At 45.4% G+C, this 16,597-nt stretch overlaps 1 protein-coding gene across 1 annotated transcript in view; it reads left to right on the plus strand.

The window, feature by feature from the left end:
• The window catches only part of PKD1 (polycystin 1, transient receptor potential channel interacting), a 140,226-nt gene that overhangs the window by 38,995 nt on the left and 84,634 nt on the right, over nucleotides 1–16,597 (plus strand). The window lies entirely within an intron of this gene.

Genomic DNA, 16,597 nt, shown 5'->3' on the forward strand with positions numbered 1-16,597 from the left:
CATATGGACAGAAGAGATGCAACAACAGAGCCAGATTCTATTACATCAAGCCTGTCCTGAAAGGACCCCACCTCTACGGGTGATAAGGGAGTTCCATCATCTTGACCTCTTTGGGGAGAAGGTCATTTAGGGTGTTGGGATTGGTTTTGTGATGGGGACACCTCGTTCTTTCCGCTCAGTACCAGTGTGACCAGTATATAGAGCTGTCCTTGTCATTGTCCTTGTCATTTACCCTTGTTAAAAAAACAGCTTGAGGGGAACTGAAAGCATTTACAAATAAATAAATTATATGTAACATGGAAAAAAGGGGAAGTTCATAGCAATGATTATCAATTAGAAACTAGGAATAGTAGAAAACTGATAAGGGAAGCAAAAGGAGACAAGGATAAATTTATGGCCAGCAGATTTAAGAACAATGAGGAGTTACAGTTTATTAGAAACAAAAGAAATCTAACAATGGCATTGGTCTATTACTAGATGGAAATGGTAGAATTCTCAATAATAATGCAGTAAAAGCAGACGTGTTCAATAAATATTTCTGTTCTGTATGTGGGAAAAAGACAGATGATGTATTCATATCATATGATGATGATCATGATATATTTTCCATTCCAACAGCAGTGCAGGAAGATATTAAACAACAGCTACTAAAGTTAGACATTTTCAAATCATCAGGTCAAGATAACTTACATCCAAGATTTTAAAAGCGCTGGACCATGAATGTTGATTTTCAGTAACGCTTGAAACGCTGGGGAAGGTACAGGGGACTGGAAGAAAGCTAATGTTGTTCAAATATTTTAAAAAAGTAAATGGGATGAGCTGGGTAATTATAGGCCTGTCAGCCCGAAATTGCTCCTGTGCAAAATAATGGAATGGCCGATACAGAACTCAGAGTTAATAAAGAGGTAAAGAAAGGTAATATAATTAATGCCAATCAGCATGGATTTATGGAAAACAAATCTTGTCAGACTGACTTGATTTCTTATATATGTGTGTCTGTATATGAGAAGACAAGTTTGGTTGATAATGGTAATAGTGTTGATGTAAAACTTTTGACTTAGTACCACACAACTAGATTCAGAAACTAGAACAATACAGCACACATTAAATGGGCTGAAAATTGGCTAATGCTACGCCTCAAAATGTAATTGTAAATGGGGAATCCTGGAGAGGGTGGGGTTTGCAGTGAGGTCCCGCAGGGATTGGTTCTTGGCCCTATGCTATGTAACATTTTGTATCAGTGACCTGGAAGAAAACAAAATAATTACTGATGAAGTTTGCAGATAACACAAAGATTGCGGGGAGTGGTGAATAATGACGAGGACGAGTGATCTGGATCGCTTGGTATCATGGGCACAAGCAAACAGTGTGTTTTAATACAGCTCAATGTAGAGTCAGACATGTAGGAACAAAGAGTGTAGGCCATACTTTCAGGATGGGGGACTCTGTCCTGGGAAGCAGCGAGTCTGAAAAAGACTTAGGGGTCATAGTGGATAATGAGCTGAACATGAGTTCCCAGTGCAATGCTGTGCCCAAAGGGGCCAGAGTGATCCTTGGAGCCATAAACTGGGGGATTCTGAGTAGGTTATATTATCTCTGTATTTGGCACTGGGGCGACCACTCCAGGAACACTGTGTCTGGTTCTGGTGTGTCCCCAAGTTAAGAAGGATGTTGATAAATTGGAGAGGGTTCAGAGAAGAGCCATGAGAATGATTAAAGGATTAGAAAACCTGCCTGATAATGATAAGCTCAAGGAGCTCCAGCTCATTAAAGAGAAAGTTAAGGGGTGACTTGACCACAGCCTATAAGAACCTACATGAGGAGCAATAATCGGATAAGAGAGGGCTCTTCAATCTAGCAGACTAAGGTATAACATGAGCTAATGGCTGGAGTTTCAAGCTAGAGAAATAAGGCACAGGGTTTTTTTAACAGTGAGGATAATTAACTATTGGAACAACTTAACCCAGGGTTGTGGTGGATTCACTCTCACTTTCAGTCAGGACTGGATGTTTTTCTAGAAGCTATGCTCTAGACCAGGGCTGGCCAACCTGGGGCTCCGGAGCCCCATGGGGCTCTTCAGAAGTTAATCTGCGGCTCCTTGTACAGGCCCCGACTCCAGGGCTGGGGCTACAGGCGCCAACTTTCCAATGTGCCGGGGAGTGCTCACTGCTCAACCCCTGGCTCTGCCACAGGCCCTGCCCCCATTCCCCCCCTTCCCGCCCCCACCCCTGAGCCTGCCATGCCTTCGCTCCTCCCCTCCCCCCAGAGCCTCCTGCATGCCATGAAACAGCTGACTGGGAGGCGCGGGAGGTGGGGAGCAAATGGGGAGCTGCTGACATATTATTGTGGCTCTTTGGCAATGTACATTGGTAAATTCTGGCTCCTTCTCAGGGTCAGGTTGGCCACCCCTGCTCTAGATCAACTGCAGCTATTGACTTTGAAGCTGGAATTAATTTATGAAAGTCCTATGGTCTGTGTTATATAAGATAACAGACTCAATGATCTCAGTTGTCCCTTCTGGCCTTAAAAGTGGATGAATCATCTTCTTTGCTCCTTGTTAGTGAAGAAAGCAGATTGCCAAGGAAAAGGGAAAGGGTTCCTAGCTTATCCGCCCGACTGGCTAATGTACTGGGCAGGTCGGGGTGTTTTAGAACATCTGGAGGCCCCGTCTGTCATTTACTCGACCACAGAGAGTAGACATAACACTACGGCTGCAAGGAAAACAAAAGCTGGACTTCACAGCAGCCCATGGTTTGGCCTATCCTAGTGACCTGAACACGCAGTCGCTTTTCTCTTGCTGTAGCGTGGCTTTGGATTTGTTCAGTCAACACAGTTGGGGGCGGGCTCTGTGTTTATTCTCGACATCACTGTTTGCTCGGCGTGTGGCCCCGTTTATGTTATCCTGCTTTTAGATGGATTTGATATCGGTCTGACAACCCTGAAGTCTTCTGCCCTGTATATTTGCAGGGCTGACGTTCAGCGGGACAAAACTGCAGATAGCTGTACACTTGTCGAGCACAAAATGGACGGCAAGACAGTTCCAAAAGTTATTCTTGGTCGCGAGTGGCCTGGGGCCATAAATGAACCAATGACCTGAAGGTAGACGGCACGACATCTCTATTACCCGTCCTAGCCTTTCCACTACCTCCATGAGTTTTAGGTTACTGTCCAAGTTTTAAGCTACATGGCATTGACAAGAGACCTGAACAGGAGAGCCTTTTAAATCAGAAGAGAATAACGTTGATAAAAGGTCCAACAATAAAGTCTGCATGCCAGACACGCTTCAAATAAATACAATGAAACCTGTCTTAAGCAATACCCTAGGGGTCTGCAATATTTGATTGCCTGGTGGAATTTGCTCTTAACTAAACAAAATTTTACGGGAAACCATGCGAGGAAGCTTTAAAGGGGTAGTTTGAGATGGGGTTGCTAATTTGTTGTAGTTATTTGGCTACTATGCCAATATCACGTCTGTCCACTGATGAACAGAAAGTTGGCCCTGCTTAGGTTCTTGTGACTCTTGTAAAGAGAACATAAAGCACTAATATAAGCACAGATAATGAGGATTCATCTTGATCCCAAGTGGCAGGCACTTGTGGTTTGGGAATTTTGGAGCAGATCTCACGTTCTCCATGTGACCCATGGTTTGCAGAACAGCTCATGAATAAGTTGCCACAAAGTGATTACATTAGGTCTGGTTCTCATTTATAGTCAGGCCACTTTACACCACTGTGGTGTAAAGGGGTCTTAATGTGGGAGTACATTATATTTACACCCACTTCGGGCCTGTTGACACAGCTAGAGTAGTACGGAGTGGTCTTAGTGTAAACGAGAATCAGGTCCGTTGTCTCTAGTGCAGGTGTAACCATATTTTGAGTAGATTCTTCCCCTGCATCCTCCTTACAAAAATTTTGAACCAGGGATGCCCAACTTTGCCTGTCGTTAGCAGATCAGTTTGCTGAGAACTAAGGTTACTATTAACTTCTCAGTCCTTCATGAGCTCCCCTGAAAGGAATAACCTTGCTGCTTTGGGGCTACAGTTTTCCTCCCTTTTAAGTATGGTTATGACCTGGGTACTTTCCAGTCACACACCTTTCTAGCAGCCTTTCTGTTTTAGCTCAGCCACAAAGTCAGTTGGACATTATTGATTTAAAAATCTGCTATTAAACTAAAAACCCCACCGTTGCATTTCAGATGAGCACGTACCAGCGACTCAAATCAATGATATAGCAGAACCAGTGGTATAGCAGAATTATGTGGTTCAAAGGTCTCATGGTTGCATGTTAATATCTAAAGTATCTTAGTGTTCCCCTGGTGAAACAAAACGTGGATGTCCTAAGAGGTTTCTACAGTAACAAGCTATGCAAATATTTACTTCATATCATGTGGGAATGTTTGCCAACTTGATGCGTTCTCTTTGAGAAGATTTACCAGGATTTATCTCCATTTTCTGGAGCTAGCTCCTTCCATTTAAGCGAACTGAGGTCCTTTTTATATCATTTAAATATTCTCTGAAGCTTCTTGCATCTTAAAAGCCTTGTCTCTGTCGCTCATTCGTTATATGTATCAGTGCTTCTGGTGCTGGGGAAAATACTACAAAATTTCACATTATTTCTCTCCGGGAGCCCTGCTCGTTTCTGGAACCTAGATGTTACTGCTTCAGCCAACCTGGCTGCACAATCCCCTTGCTAAGTCTGAGGGCCACGCGTTGGGGATGCTTCGCTTTCCACCAAAGAAAGCTTAGATACATTTTTCTTAGCAGCCCACCTGCATAGCTCCTAAATGGCTAGTGCAAGGTAACAAGATAAAACATCCCCCGGCCCCAGGAGTTGAGCATACTGCCCTCTTGCAGCCCTCCTGGTTTTTGAGAGAACAGGGCTGGGCATTGGGAGGAGAGCACATCACTGTGGGGTTCTTCCAAAGGGTCACTATTGGGGGAGAAAGGTGGATAGCTTCATGGAAAATGATTGGGTTCAGAGTGCAGGCTTCTAGCCTACTTATTCCCACCCCCCACCCCCCTTCCGTTCTGCTGTGCATGCGGGGAAGAGACGCTGTTTTAACATATCTTTAGTTTCTTTGCAAACTTTTGATGGAACAAATGTATATTTACAGGGCTGACCCGTAGCTGGATAAAACTGCAGGCAGCTTGTTATATGCAGCTCTAATTGTGACTGTTAACACAGTTTTAAATATTTGGGCGGTTGGATTTCCAAACTATAAGGCCTTGTCTGTTTGGGTTTTAAAACATGATTTCCCAGGGAGGGGTTGGGCTGGGTGTTCATCCTGTCACAGGAATGTGTCTGTATGCATGTGACGAATTAGGCATAAGCTTAGTTTCATGCTAATGAGAGTCACCTGGTTAGAGCTCCCACGAGAGAACAAGCCATGGAGATGCAACAGTAGGGTCATATTGTTTGAGAATGTCTGGATGACCAATCAGGTCATATGATTGGCTGAACAATTAGGAAATGATCTTAAAAGTTGTGAAAAATACATTTTTAAACAGGGAAAGTTCCAAATTTGGGACCAAAAGTCAACAGCAAAACTCTCAATGACCCTCGTGGATGTAGGAGGCGCTCAGTGAGTCATTAGTGTCCTGTTGCATTTGGCTTCATTGTTAAATGTTGGGAACAAGATGATGAACGAAATGATAATCTAAAAATAACTTGGAAAATGAACTGCGCTGCAGGTCCCAAAGCATCTCTCCAGTTCCTGGGAGGGTATGGTGTGAAAAATCACCCCCCTCCCCTCCTAATTTGGGAGGAGGAGGTATTGAACGATGCCCTCGCACACGAGTGAGTGAATCAGCCCTGCCAAAAATGACATCGCTCCATGAGGTAACACGTTCCCTTTGTCCGAGTGGCTTCATCCCCGATTGCTCTCATAACCATATTTGGGAAAGTCTGAGAAGTGTTCTCTGGCCAGAGTGATGTTCATAACCGCTATTTAAATCTCAGATAGACTTCAGACAGATCCCACCTGGAATTACAGCAGTGCCACTAGCTTGCCTTTGCCAGATACTCAAAGAATAAAATCCAAGGTTTACGCTGGGGAGAACACATCGGAACATGCCTGGCCACACACCAACATCCTGTCACACTGCAAAGTGAGAGTGGGCGAGGGGTGGCAAGCCCAAAGGCTTGCGAGTTAGGACTGCTGGCTTCCATCCCTAGCCCTGCCTGTGCGTTGCTCTGTGATCTTGGATGCTTTGCTTCTCCGTGTCTCTCTTTTGCTATCCGGGAAATGATTAATTAGTTCTATAATAGTAGCACTTAGAGGGTCTATAACTAGTTGCCCTTTCCAGAATCAGGTCATCTGCTGCCTTAGTTTCCCTACCTTCAATGCTCTGTCACAGGCTTCTGGGTGTTTTTGACCCTCTAATCCAATCTTTAAATTCTCCCCTCGTCAGCATAGGAAAGGGGCAACAACTCCAAAAACAAATAGGCCCTAACAACCCTTCCCAGGCTCAGACAGACCCCTCCAGCCCTTGGTACAGGGTTCTGCTGACAGCTTTTCCCCCTTAGCGCATGTGTCTTTGCAGCCCTCTCCATAGGGAAGCTTCAACCAACCCTTCAGCTTTGGTTAGGGTTGTCCATTGCCTTCTCCAGGAGGGGCAACTGAAGGTATTGCGGGGCCCAGTCCATCTCTCTACCCCAGGCTTCAGCCCCAATGTCCTTACTCCAACCTCACCTGTCCACAATGTTATTCCATCAGGGCTACTCCCTGCCCTGCTTGAGGTAGGCCTTTACCCCAGCCCCACCTCAGGCCTTGCCTTCCTATGACTAAGTCACTCACAGGCTCTGTCCCTCAACCACTTAGCCAGCTGCTGAGAAGCACACCTCCTCTTAGATCTTGCCTCTACCCTAGCTTCTTCCAGTCTCAGCTGAGTGTTGCTTTATATAGTCCCCACAGGCAGTCACATGACCCTTCCCAACCAGGTCTTAAAGGATCCACGCCTCAGTAACAGGAAGGCTGCTAGCATGCCTTACAAATCCAGCTCACCCATTGCACTAGATGCTGTGTAAATAGAGAGTAATAGATGGTCCCTGCTCCAGAGAGCTCACAGTCTAAATAGATAGGATGGACAAAGAGTGGAAGAAAGAATGTAGCATTATCCCGGTTTTACAGAGAGGGAAATGAGGCCCAGTGACAGGCCCAAGGTCACACAGTGAGTCTGTGGCGGAGCAGGGAATTGAATCCAGATCTCATGCGTCCCAGCGCAGCGCCTCAACCAAAACCCATTCTTTGTTCCCTATGGTTATAACAGCTACCTTGCAGGGGTGTACGTCAAGTTCTTTGCAGTCCTCTCGTGAGTGGTGCTGTGTGAATACAAAGCATACACAACATTGCAAACATTGCTGTGTCCTTGCCTTGAATTTTCAGCCCAGGAACTGCGATTTTGTTGTGGAAAAGTTTGTAGGGGAACATTTGTGAAAATAAATTTTCTTGGTCAGCACCCTTTCTGAGAGCTAAACATTCGTGACTTGGATTTTTAAATAAAAATGAACAAACCTGTTTGGTTTTTCAAATTAAATTGGCATTGTACAGTGGCTGCCTTGGATGGAAGATGGCCCTGGTCTCACAGTATTGTTGATCCCAGGAGGCAGGGGTCTTGCTCACGCTCAGCAGTTGCCCTGGTCCAGCCCCAAGTCTCAATATATGTCTCTTTTCCTGTCTCTGCACGGTGCTCTGTCTAGTACATTTAATCCCTACAGACCCAAACATGCTTTAGAAAATTATACCTGTAATGGAATCACTGGGATTTCTCTGTACTGAAATGCAGCCACCTCTGGGGTGGAATGCACAGCTCACAACAACCCTATACAACAGTTTGGGACAGAAAGGGTGAAGTGTGCAGAGGACCAGCACAGGGCCTATGCATAAGTTCCGCTTCAGCTCTCTGAAGTGAAATGGGATTTGGGCATCTTAATCTATTAACCTCCTTTGGAAGCCCAGCCTTAGCCAGTGCCCACCTGAGTCGGACTGAAACCAGCGATCCCGTGGAGAAAGGCGCCACGTCCTACCCCTATCCCCCAAGCTTGCTACGATGCCGAGAGACCGCCATGCAGCAGCACTGTGGAGAGAATATTCGTTTCCAAACTGGAAGCTGGGACATTCCTATCTATAGCATGAGTCCATAAGTGTCACTTCCCCAGGGCCCAGCTCCGGACTTGTAACGAGATGCATTTTTTAAAATTTCAAAGCCTTTGCGGCATAAATCTGGAACCCCCCTGCTGCACACAAGCCCCGTTGCTTCCTTTCTGCAACTTAGGAGAGGCGCAAGCCAAAAAAGAATCAAGTCAGCTAAAAAACACATTTTCCTGGCTCAAGTGTGCAAAAAACACCTAGGTTTTTTTTCCCTCCAGAAGCTCTATTTTCTGGAAAGGCTATTATGAAAGTGAGGCAGCACCAGGACACACACTTTCTACAGAGGGGCACTGGCCTGCATTTTCTTCCCATCTACTGCATTTGCCATGTTAACACCTACTGCAGCATGCCTGCTGTATAGACATCCTTAGATAGCAGTCCTACTTGGTCAGCTGCTCTGTGTGTCTGTATTTTAAAAGGGGGCATTTCAGACAGTTTTGCATTTCTGTTCTCCTGCTCCCCTCCTCCCATGCAACTTGTCCCCTGGGCGCTCCATTATTGTGTATCCCACAATTGTGCAATCTCACTTTTGGGAGGGAGTGTGAGCTGATGATAAGAGCAGAGGACGGGGAGTCAGGACCCCGAGGTTCTATTCCCACCTCTGTCAGTGATGTGCTGCAGCGCCTTGAACAAATCACTTAACTTGTCAGTGCCTCAGTTTACCACTCTGTGAGACTTTGTTAAGGAGAGCTGAGTCTTGCAAGGTGCTGCGTGCCCTCGGGGTTCTGAAGAAGCAATTTGGGAAATGTTTGGGGGAATAAGCAGAAGTTGCTGGTTGATTCTCCTCCCTCCCCTCTATTAAGTAGGGAAGTTACATTTAAATAAACCTTCTGTGAATGGAAGGTTAAGGTTACAATTTTAAACACTCAAAAGGGAGGAAATGCAGACATCCTGGGGCCCAATTCTCCTGTCAGATACACCTGCGCAGTTTCCAGTTTAACTTCAATGTGGTTCCCCCGATTCACAGCAGGACCTGGACTTATCTGCACCCTGTGAATTAGTTAGTACAAGCACCTCACCACACTGTTTCTTAGTCATGCCTTTCCCACCCGTGTTGGGGTGTGTGTGTGTAAATACCCTTTCCTCTCTCTGTGATTTTCCAGGCTCTGATGACTCTGGAGTTGTGATCTCACTCACATGGGCTGTCCCACCCAGGCCTTGCTGAGATGAGACGTGTTTCTTTGGGCTGAGGCATGCGATGGGGTTTTTTTGCTTGTGTGCATGTAACGTGGGGGCTGGGAGTGGGGCGGTGTGTATGTGTCTGGGGCAGGGGGTGTTCCTCAAGAACACAGGGCAGGAGGAGCGGGAGCCCCATTGTGGGGACATTAGGAAATGCATCTTCAATTGTTCATTTGGGAATTACATGAAAGGAGGGGAGACTTTCTGGGAAGGGGATGCAGTCGTGGAGAGGGAGGCACGCCCTACCCTCCAGGTCTGCAAGGAAACCCTAGTCTCTCCTGAAGGACAGAGAGCCCAGCTGTTGAATCTGGGTGCACCTACTTGGTCCCTTGAACTGGCACTTAGCCAGGGACATGCTCCTCTTACCCCAAAGCCCTAGTGTGTCCTGCAGGGACCAGCCCTGTCCTGCCTGGGAAGATCTGATAGCTTTTTCCCTTCTTTAAGTTTACGAGCTCATGCGCCCCTGGAGGCTCAGAGTTCAACCCCACGCTGGCACTGAGGGACTCTTAGCAGCAGCCACGCAAGGATGAATTTCCCTCACTTTTCCTTAATACTGACGGGGCTTTAATGGACTCTCAGAGTCCTGACTTGCTGGTGGTTCTTTTAATGAAACAAACAAGGCATGACCGTGGCTGCTTCTGCTTTTGAGTCCCTCCAGACCCTGTCCCCTGCTCAGAGTCGTGTGCTCCATCCTGCTTCAGAAGGGCAGAGAAACTCCTTTCCCCCACTTTCTCTCGGGGTTTGTTTTCTTCCCTGGCCCAGTGGCTTTTATTTTTGTAGCTTATAAACTCGAAGCTCCTTTATTAATGAATCATTGCAGCCCTCCGTCAGCCTGCACACAAGCCTCTATCTGTGCAGACAGTTCTCTGTGGCTGTGGATGCTTTTCCCATTACTGTTCTGGCTGGACTCCATGCACCAAAAGGGCTGAGAAAGGAGTGATCCAGCGTAGCTCTTTTTTCTTTTTTTTCCTGCCCCTCTCTTCCCTCCCCTTCTGCTTCATGAAAGGAAGGCGGGATGGGCCCGTGAATGACATAATGGGAGTATGACATCAGTCTTGGCAGTGAGGAGCAGGCTATATTCTGTTTAACATTATGTGTTCTTTGGACTAGGGAAGAGGAAAAAAAAAAACACATTGAAAAAGTCTTTCCCCCAGAATGCTGCAGGAATAAACACAATGGCTGCCCCAGCCCTGCAGAGCATTAGTTGGCCAATGTAAATTGAACAGTTTGACCGCTGCAAACCCTCCTCCTGTCTAAACTTTATGAATGAACAAAGCAGCCACCAGGCACCAGATGCTGCTGGTTTCCTTCTTGGTCTGCTCAAGGGGTAGCAGATAGCAAAGGTGGGGTTCAGATAAAGGGACCAGCTATCTCTCTTAAGTGTGTAACTGGTCACCATCCCTGGAGTATTAGCACCTCACAATCATTAATGTTTTGATACTCACAGTCTGCCTGAGCAGTAATCCCCATTGTACAAGTGGGAAACCGAGGCACAGAAAGACTGAGTGACCTCCCATGGTCACACAGGGAGCCTGTGGTAGAGCAGGGAACCAAAGACAGTTCTCCCAAGTACCAGGCTAATGTCCTAACCACCAGACCATCTTTCCTCTCTACATCTTTGTCCCGTTTGAATCCAACTCCAGTGGGCTTTTGGCAAGTTTGATAAAATTTGCTTAACTACGTATGTTTATTGACTGACGCATCTCTGAGCTTCCTGGTCATTTGGGGAGTTGTGAAGAGATCTCTTGTGGTGTAGTATTTCCAGCTCAGTTTTTATTCCTTCATAGTAATAACTGCTCTTTTACTAAAAAAAACAGGAGGACTTGTGGCACCTTAGAGACTAACCAATTTATTTGAGCATAAGCTTTCGTGAGCTACAGCTCACTTCATCAGATGCATTCCTTTTTCATTCCGATGAAGTGAGCTGTAGCTCACGAAAGCTTATGCTCAAACAAATTGGTTAGTCTCTAAGGTGCCACAAGTCCTCCTTTTCCTTTTGCGAATACAGACTAACACGGCTGCTACTCTGAAACCTGCTCTTTTACTGTGCCTTCCAACCAAGGCTCACAGAGCATTTCACAAAGACAAAGGCATTGATCTGCACAGCCTCCCCAGGCAGTAACATGATCCCCATTTCACAGACAGGGAAACTGAGGCTGCTCAACCCCTGAGCCCTCCTGTCACCTCTGAGACAATTGAGCTAATACTCTTTTTTTTTTTTAATTAGGGCACGTGACAGCCTGCATGCTGGTTAAATCTCACTGAGGAGCCTTGTTCTCTTGCTGGCTTTAGCTTGGCTTTGAACCTGTTCCGAATTTCCTCGGTCCTGGCAAGGAGATGGGAAAATGTAGCCATGGCCGTTTGTGGCACTGGACTGCTGCATTTTGGTCCCGTCCTGCAGCCTTAGTGTGGGGTTTTATTGGTCGGTAGTTTCTTTCCTGGCAAGTTTCTTTTTATGCTGTAACCTTGTTTGGTTAAGAAGCAGCCCTTCCCATGCCGGTAAGGCATCAGATTATTTTCCATACATGTTGCAGAGGAAACAGTGGGAAAAGACAATCAGTCCTTCGGAAGTGCAGCTGGCAGAGAGTGACCTCCTTGTGCAGGTGGGGCTGCGAGTAATCTCTCCATTCTTCTCTCACCCATTATCACCTTCACCAGGAACCTCGCTGCTGTCACAGGCCTTGCACAGAAGAGATCTGGTGCTGCTTAAAGTCAGGGAGATTATTTTAATCTATTGTTGGCTCAGAGAAGCCATGGGCTGACCAGCAGCCAGTGAGGGAATAATGTTTTGGCTTGTATGTGGATTGTGGTGCCCTCTAGTGGTAGGACTACAGGGAGGATAAAAGCCTTACTGGCAGAGCTCGCTAAAGCAGCTATCTTTTAACTCGGGTGGTAAAAGCCTGGGGTTCTGGAGTCAAAGGTACTTGGATCTGTTGCCCGTGCTGCAATGTGAGAGGTATAATTAAGGACTATGAGGTGGCAGAGCTGTAATCCAGCACAGCATTACGCTGTGCATGGTTGCTTATGCTGGGCAGTTTGTCTGGAACTGGCCCAGGTGCCCAATGGACTGTGGAGAGAAGCTTCTTTGGACTCCCTGCCCTTTCATGGGGCAGGCCAGGAGGAATCATCATTTCCAGTCTTGGTCCAGGGCAAGAGTGAATCTTAATAATCCTGGGGAGCCAGGGCTCTTCAGCTGTATTCCTTGGGCTGGCTACGGAACCGCTGTGTGCTCTAGGTTTACTCTTTGACAAACAAGGAGAATGATACTCAACTACCTGAGGGAGGGGAGGTGTCTGTAGGGGCTCCGTTAATTAACGTTCACAGAGGAGGTGGAGGGCCTCAGCACTGAAATAGCATTGGAAGATGGATGGGCCGGAGCCACGTTGCTTTCCCAGAGTGAATCACTTCCCCTCAGGGGCCTGTCAGAGGCCTGAAAGAGCCCGAAGCAATGAACTGTGTGTGAGGAACACCAAAGGAGCCCTGAGCCGACACTAGGGTGTGGGGGATAATGGAGGGGAAGCCAGGAGTACAGTAAGGTTTGGGGCACAGTAGAGAGGAAGCCAGCTAAATCTGTCAGGTACATTAGGGGAGAACAGGAATGTCAGCAAGTATCATATGCCACCTGCAACCCCCACCTTGACAATGACGTTATCCACAAATCTGACAAGGCCAGGCAAGGCCATTGCCTCTCTGCATGATGCGGCCCAGGCAGCCCTCTGAATGGCCAGTCATTGACTCTGAAGGCGCGACTGTACGGCAACATGTCAGTTTGTAGTTTTGGGGAACAACGTGTGGGAGCTGTCAGGGCTGAAACATGATCTCCCTCTGCCCTGCGCCTGAGGTCCTGTCTGACAGCATAAACGGGACATTTCCAGACATCGCAAAGGAGAGAACTGAAAAAGAAGTACTCTAGCTGTCTCCTTGTTATTGCAAGGAAATTAATTACCCACTGTGTGTGCACCCCTCACAGAAGGTACACGGTGCTTGCTAAAGACTTGGCTTGCCGTCAAGCCCATCCTTTCACTGAAGGTATGTAGTGTTTATGCACAGAAATCCTTTTGAGCTTGGCTGTTTTCTCCTGTAGGTTACCTGGGGTCCAGTAGCAGCAAGTAGATAGGTGGGGGTCAGAGGGATATCCAATACTAGCAATGGTTTTGGCTAGAGGCCAAAGGGAAATCAACTAAATAGTCTAGGACTATTCTGGTGAAAGTGACTGAAGTGGCAGGCGGCCAATCTCAAGCTAGCCAGCCTCACATGGTTTCAGGAGAAGCTGAAGACATTTAACTGTTTGAGCGCTAGGGGCCCAGGAGAGGAATGTATTTTGAAAGCATGTTAAAGGAACACGGTCAAGATAACAATCCTGTATTTAAAAAATATCATCCATCCCTGTGTTACAAGGGGTCGGGGAGGGGAGGGGCGCTTTAGGGTCCTACAAGCAAAAGGGTTTCAAAAATGTAAGTCACTTTCCACCACCGATGCTGTTTTTTGTTTTGTTTTGGGGTTGTTGAATTGGTTGATTTTTTGTTGTTGGTGGTGGTGCTATTTTACTCATTATTGAAGCTGGTCACAGAATGCAAAAAAAAAGAGTTACCCTGAATTTTATTGGTAACATTAATTTCAGTTCAGAGGGATCGTCACAAGGCCTATATGCCGCTTAAGTCCCACTTAGCCCATAGGGCTGGCTGGCTGCACAAGGATGAATTTCACCCTCCCTGCATAATGGCAAGTTCGGTGAATGGGTGAGCTGTGCTCATCTTAGCATCATTTTGTTTATAGTCAGTTCCACATTTTCTCTGCCACAGTAGCACAACACAGCTGGGTCTGGGTTGTCAAAGTCTGTGTTTTATTGCAAGTATCATGTTGTTAGATGTTTTTTCTTAAAGCCCCAGACTCTGGAGTCATGTGATTATGTGAGAACCTCTGCTTTCATTTTAAACGTTTTCAGCTCTCTTAGTTATGGAGAAAAGCAAGAACACTTGACCCCTAAAGACTCAAAAGCCAGGAGGCAAATGAAACCAAAAATATATATTTTTAAATGGCATCATATTTAAATCAATCTTTCAATTTTTGCAGGGGCCTGACTCGCAGTTTTTGAACATTTGAGATTGGCAATACAAGGCCTCCAGCACTGAAGGGAGAAGGTTTAAATCCACCCAAAAGTCTTATTTTCATTTTTTTCAACTTCATGAAGCTATCTTTTTTGATCAGGTTTTGTAAAACTTTTTCGAAAGGATAGACTAAATTTATTCCCAAGCGATGCAAAAGCCCCCTTGTAACTATCTCTACCTGTCCTCAATGAATCGGATTGTGGTGCAATAAATATAGGTCGTGTGGGGATAGAGGTGCAAAGCAGAGACCCAAGAAAATAAACTAGAGAAATGAGACAGCATCTCCATGGGGAAGGGCTTAAACCTGTCTTGACTGGAGCAGCTGGGATCCAATTCCAAAACTCTCATTTTTTTTGCCTTGTGAGTAGGAGTCGTAAATGGTTTTGGAAGTAACTCTGATGTCTGGAAGTTAAACACCTCCTACACAGAGTGCAGCTCATGCATCTTTGTGAAAGTTTAGCAAAGGATGCTTCATTTTCTGCTATTATCTGGCTAGGCTGAGCAAAGGAAATGCATATTGATTTGACAAACATCTCTGTTGGCTTCTGCCTTTGTGCATTTCTTAATTGTTATTTTGCAGCACTCATGTTCCCTTCAGAGGGCTGCTGGAAATTTCTTCTAAATGTGCTATTAGCTGGAGGAAAAATCCCCCAGAGAAAGTCCAGGTAAAGATACTGTAACTCCTCAAATAAATGCCCCTTCCCTGTTAGGCATTCCCGTCACTAATCTCCCAACAACCCCACATTCCTGTGGTTCTAGGACAGTTGTCTGTCTGCTGTTTGAGAGGATTGTTGAATTTTGGATTGTGATTTACCTTGTGTGTTCGGTTAAAAAAATATAGACCGAATTTAGGTGTCAGATGAATGATCCATCCGGAGGATTAGACCTTGCCGAATGAAATCGGAGATGAGGCAGCAAAGGGAAATTGCAAGGAATGCCCTAGGAAAGAATTCAGCATACAAAAAAAAAGGCTCTGATTTTTATTCTTTATGTGTCACCTCTGGAACTTAGGAGAACTTAGGAGAACTGCCTAGACCTGTCAGGGAAGTGCATGACACCTGAAAGGATCAGCCCATTGTGCTTATTCCAACCCCCTTTTCAACCTGCTGGTGTAGCTGGTTCAGCATTCAAACAGCTAGGAGAACCGTTGTATTTACTGTTAGACAGCTATGTATGTCATTGGTATTATATTAGTATATTAAAGGGTCACAGTCAAGTATTTTAGGCTCCCAATTTAGGTTTTGTCCTGTGTTGCAAAACCTAATATAAACAGTAAATTGTCAGGGGGTGGAGATAGATGGCAGGAGAGAGTAAGGGGTTTTTTGCTAATTTTTTAGAGCGTAATTGCAAAGATTCTCTTCTTTTTTTTGCTTAACCTTTTTCTTGCTGGTGCAGTTCCCTAGCAGCACTGGGTGAGGGTGTAAGAAATGAGACTCATCAGGAACTGAAATGGAAACTGACTAGTTTGTTTACTTTTAAATGTCACTTAGCTAGGACAGTGAAACAAAGGACATAAATTGAACAGTATAAATAGTGTAAAGTGAATGGGAGGGTGGAAACAGTTCCAGTTTGAATAAGGTGCAGGTTATTAGTAAGACGGAAGGGTTTAAAATGGTTATTTCCCCAGTGTTCCTTTATATAGAGTTCAATACGGCCCCTGTATTTACTTTAACAAAAAATATTTTCTTATTTCTCCTCTTCTAAGTTCTGCAGTCATTAAAAAAGATTTTTGTATTGAAGTTGAATGCGTCACTCCTGTAATTAATTACCAGTTCTTTGGCACTGGCAACACTACATGAAGGTTCCACAGAAAATTCTATGTATAATTCAATAACTACTTTGTCAAAATTATTCCTTAAAGTAATTTCTTTATGAGGCATATTTTAGACTTGGGTTTCAAACTGGTGCCTCAGAAATAGTCATAAATTTGTCATGCCTGTAATTATTTTACTTTAAAAATGTTATGAGGGTATTTTTCTGTGTAGTGATAGGCCTAATTCATATCGACACATAATGCAAAGCTTGGAGCAGCGGATGCTTTATAGCTGGGAAAGGTGTTATTTTTGGCTGGGAGAATTGTTCCATTTTAATACACCAAGAACTTACTTTCTGTCTGGAATCTGGATGGAGTTTGGAGACAGTCTTTTCTAAGCCTCGATGGT

This window comes from Natator depressus, chromosome 10, assembly GCF_965152275.1.
Source record: "Natator depressus isolate rNatDep1 chromosome 10, rNatDep2.hap1, whole genome shotgun sequence".
Taxonomy (NCBI): domain Eukaryota; kingdom Metazoa; phylum Chordata; order Testudines; family Cheloniidae; genus Natator; species Natator depressus.